The following is a 4862-nucleotide window of genomic DNA, read 5'->3' as shown; positions in this document are numbered from 1 at the left end:
TGCACTGCACAGTCCTGCACCACTGTGAAGGGGAGCTGTGCTCTGCACAGTCCTGCACCACTGTGAAGGGGAGCTGTGCACTGCACAGTCCTGCACCACTGTGAAGGGAGCTGTGCACTGCACAGTCCTGCACCACTGTGAAGGGCAGCTGTGCACTGTGCAGTCCTGCACCACTGTGAAGGGGAGCTGTGCTCTGCACAGTCCTGCATCACTGTGATGGGGAGCTGTGCACTGCACAGTCCTGCACCACTGTGAAGGGAGCTGTGCACTGCACAGTCCTGCACCACTGTGAAGGGGACCTGTGCACTGCACAGTCCTGCACCACTGTGAAGGGGAGCTGTGCACTGTGCAGTCCTGCGCCACTGTGAAGGAGAGCTGTGCATTGCACAGTCCTGCACCACTGTGAAGGGGAGCTGTGTACTGTGCAGTCCTGCGCCACTGTGAAGAGGAGCTGTGCACTGTGCAGTCCTGCGCCACTGTGAAGGAGAGCTGTGCACTGCAGAGAACTGCACCACTGTGAAGGGCAGCTGTGCACTTTGCAAAGTCCTGCACCACTGTGAAGAGGAGCTGTGCACTGCGCAGTTCTGCATCACTGTGAAGGGAGCTGTGCACTGTGCAGTCCTGCACCACTGTGAAGGGGAGCTGTGCACTGTGCAGTACTGCACCACTGTGAAGGGGAGCTGTGCACTGAGCAGTCCTGCACCACTGTGAAGGGGAGCTGTGCACTGTGCAGTCCTGCGCCACTGTGAAGGGGAGCTGTGCACTGCAGAGAACTGCACCACTGTGAAGGGCAGCTGTGCACTTTGCAAAGTCCTGCACCACTGTGAAGAGGAGCTGTGCACTGCGCAGTTCTGCATCACTGTGAAGGGAGCTGTGCACTGTGCAGTCCTGCACCACTGTGAAGGGGAGCTGTGCACTGCACAGTCCTGCACCACTGTGAAGGGCAGCTGTGTACTGCAGAGTCCTGCACCACTGTGAAGGGGAGCTGTGCACTGCAGAGTCCTGCACCACTGTGAAGGGAGCTGTGCAGAGTACAGTCCTGCATCACTGTGAAGGGGAGCTGTGCACTGTGCAGTTCTGCCCCAGGGGCAGGCCGGCACAGCTGGCTGAGGGACAGGGAGCCAGGACACCTGAGCTCCTCCAGTGTGAACTAGTAAGACAGGTCCCAGGCAGCCCTGGGACACCGCCGGGTGAGTGAAGGAAAAGCACACAAAGAAAAGGTATGGTGAGGCTGAAAGGGACAATGTGATTTTAAGTATAAACTGGTGGAAGGAACAGTTCTCTCCTGGCGTTCTTCTTTCCCTGACTCAGCAAATGGCAGCCTGCCTCTGACAACGTCTCTCCAAAGCGGCCCTGTCCAACCTGCTCTGCAGAGCATCACCAGGCACTCTGAGATGGGCATGCTCACAACGGCACACAGCATTGGGTGTGTCAGTGTAGACACGAGCAGCTCATGGATGTTCTGGAACAAAGCTCAGAGGAGGAGATTAATTATTAAGTTCCTCTATAAAAGCGAAGTCTGAAAGGAATAAGTGAAAAGAATATTAAATTAGAAACATCACACATCAATAATGATCTCATGGCATAAAAAAATCAAAGTATAAAATAAAACACAAGAAAACAACAGCCAATCTCTGATGAAACAATGGCCGGTCTCGGATGAAACAATGGCCAATCTCGGATGAAACAATGGCCAATCTCAGATGGAAGTCCCCCTTCGGTCTCCAGCCGTGACTTCTAACCAAACCCCAACATCATATCTAGTCTTACTTCAGTTCTCTACGTGCCCACACCAGGTCTTCAGTCAAAAGGAAAGAGAAGTCTAGAATATTCCATGGCTGTTAGGAGGAGGGATGTGAAGTTTTCCAACACTTAAGAGGTAATCTCATTAACTACCAAGAAAACCAGAAGTGGCTCGAGTGGTAGAGCGCTGGACTTGAGCTGAAGAGCTGAGGGACAGCGCTCAGGCCCAGAGTTCAGGCCCAAAATGGACAAAAAAAAAAAAGTTAATCTTGTTATACCTTATTTCTGGGTTTAAATATGGAACCTAGTTCCTCAGTGATTTCAGTGGTATTCATGAGAGAAGAAGGCAAACTCTAAAGAACATTTTGGCAAGAAGTAGAGATAACAAAGTAGATTTCTAGCAGAAGCATTGCCCATAAAACATAAGCACAGGAACAGAACCTCCAAAGGTAAACTTGATTATTACAGCCACAGGAATAAGGTTTCCGTTCGTGGACAGGTGGACACTGGCGCCTCCTGTTTTGCTTTTGTAAATGGGTGCAGCGTCCGGGCTGACAGGCAGGTCAGCTCCCGCGTCATTAGTTCTTTTGTTCGTTGATCCTCCGGCCTGGGAAGCATGCCCTGACTCACTCACATCCCTCGCCTTCACCTACCACCTGCTCTTTGTGACGTGTCCCCACCCTCCGGCGGGAGGCACCACGGAGAGCGTGGCACTGCCCTGCCGGGGCTGTGGGAGGTCCTGTGCAGCACGGAGAGCGTGGCACTGCCCTGCCGGGGCTGTGGGAGGTCCTGTGCAGCACGGAGAGCGTGGCACTGCCCTGCCGGGGCTGTGGGAGGTCCTGTGCAGCACGGAGAGCGTGGCACTGCCCTGCCGGGGCTGTGGGAGGTCCTGTGCAGCACGGAGAGCGTGGCACTGCCCTGCCGGGGCTGTGGGAGGTCCTGTGCAGCACTGAGAGCGTGGCACTGCCCTGCCGGGGCTGTGGGAGGTCCTGTGCAGCATGGAGAGCGTGGCACTGCCCTGCCAGGGCTGTGGGAGGTCCTGTGCAGCACGGAGAGCGTGGCACTGCCCTGCCGGGGCTGTGGGAGGTCCTGTGCAGCATGGAGAGCGTGGCACTGCCCTGCCGGGGCTGTGGGAGGTCCTGTGCAGCACGGAGAGCGTGGCACTGCCCTGCCGGGGATGTGGGAGGTCCTGTGCAGAGGCTGGGCATGTTCTGTTCCATCCTCACCATCCCGAGACCCAGAGACACCGGTGCAGAGAAGCAGCAGCTGCCCAGGAGGCCCGGGTAGCAGGCTGCACAACTGCTGCTGCAGCTCAGAGCTCTGCCACCCGTGCTGGGCCTCACCTTCAGCACAGTGCAGGGAGGAGTCTCCCATCCCCGGTCCCTGAGATCCTGTTGGCCTCTTCCCGGGGACCCACACGCTCTGCCTCCCTGCCTGCTCTGTCTAGAGCAGCTCTTACAGCACCGGCACCTCCTGCTCCACACCAAACCCTCTGAAGGCCTGAGGAGAAGCCTCTGGAAGATTGGATTTGTAGTGTTGACTGCGTCTAGGGCTGTCAGTAGGAAGACATTCTGCACAAAACAGCGACAAAATGAAAGCTACGTCTCAGAGGAAGTGTGCTGTGCAGGGACTGGCCACTTGGCTCCGGGCAGAGACTTCTCCTGGGCTCCCTGGACCAGCGGAGGCGTCTGGACTCAGTGCCACGGCCGGAACACAAACAGAAACTTGATGCTGAATACCGTGGCAGTGTGGTGTGAAAGAGAGACGCAGCTTCCCTGAAACTCTCCAGTGAGTGGACATCAGAAGATGGGTCTCGTTTAAAAACAATCCTCATTTAAATGACGCAACAGCTCTTTGGTTAGACTCACTGCATGCAGAGGAGCAAGCACGATTGCAGACAAATACCTCCTCTGAAATGAACTCAGGACAAAAGGAAAAACCTGTAGATGTGGACCCACACTGCCTAAAAGAAGGGAGCGCTCATCACGTCCAAGCTTGTGTCCACGCCGCCCTGTGGGGGTCTTCTGGGCGGCCCTAGAGCCCCAGCACTTTTGGAATCTGTCACTGACAGCAACCGTCAAGTTACTGTGACGCTTCATGAGGTCAGAGGGGACGAGTCAGGCCCCAGGGCCTAACACCAGACAGATGCTTGTTCAAGCCACCGCTACCAGGAGTTACAGCTGATCTGAGCTGTGGTTGCAAGGAGGGGAGGTGGTGAGACAGGGGAGGAGGACGGGGGGGGGGGGGACAGGGGAGGAGGACGGGGGGGGGACAGGGGAGGAGGACGGGGGGGAGGACAGGGGAGGAGGACGGGGGGGGGGGGGGACAGGGAGGACAGCTGAGGTTTCCCAGCATGCCTCAGGAAAGGAGTTTACCAGGACTCGGGGCCCTGCGAGCAGCTGCAGCACTCTGGGGCTCGGCAGGGCTTCCCTGGTGCCATCTGAATGGCACTCGAGGTCTACCGGGTTCCTCCAGCTTCTCGGCGGTGTCAGGTGAGGCATTCCCCGTGCTAGCCCAGGAGCCACGGTGTCCAGCCGCCTGCGGCCCTCCTCACGGTGGTGAGAAGCTCCCCATCACAGCTGGGCCCTCTCGTGCCTTTGGAGGCCAGTCTTGGTTTCTGTAACTATCATCGCTGTCAAGGTTCTGATGCTAGTTTTCCTCCTCTTTCACAGGTTTGCGTTTGTCAACTCTCCCTCCCCCCAGCCCCCGTCTCTCTCCCTTTCCCGCTCCTCCCTCCACCCTGGCCTTGGGAGACAATGGCTGAGCCCATGCACTCCTCCGAGTAGACACTTTAGAATGCACATTTCTCTCACAAGACATACAGAAGTAGACATTCTGGGTGTATGCCCATTCTGTGTGTAGAGCCCTTCCGTCAACAGAAAGCCAGCATACCTGTAGTCTCCCAGCTTGCACAAATATCGAGATGCCCACGACATCAGAAACGTTCAGTTCCAGCATTTTCTCTTGACATAGGGATTCTGCTTTGTCTCTTCTACTTAGGTTTTACAAAGAAAATGGCTTTCCATGACTCATTTTAATTTCTCTTTATTACCACTTGGCCTCTTCCTTGTTGTTATGTTCATTATAGTCATTATAAAATGTTTACATAAAACTTTTCC

Source organism: Dipodomys spectabilis, unplaced genomic scaffold, assembly GCF_019054845.1.
Source record: "Dipodomys spectabilis isolate Male_0828 unplaced genomic scaffold, ASM1905484v1 ptg000128l, whole genome shotgun sequence".
Lineage (NCBI taxonomy): Eukaryota > Metazoa > Chordata > Mammalia > Rodentia > Heteromyidae > Dipodomys > Dipodomys spectabilis.
The sequence above is the reverse complement of the archived record's forward strand: the minus strand, read 5'-3'. Positions refer to the sequence as shown.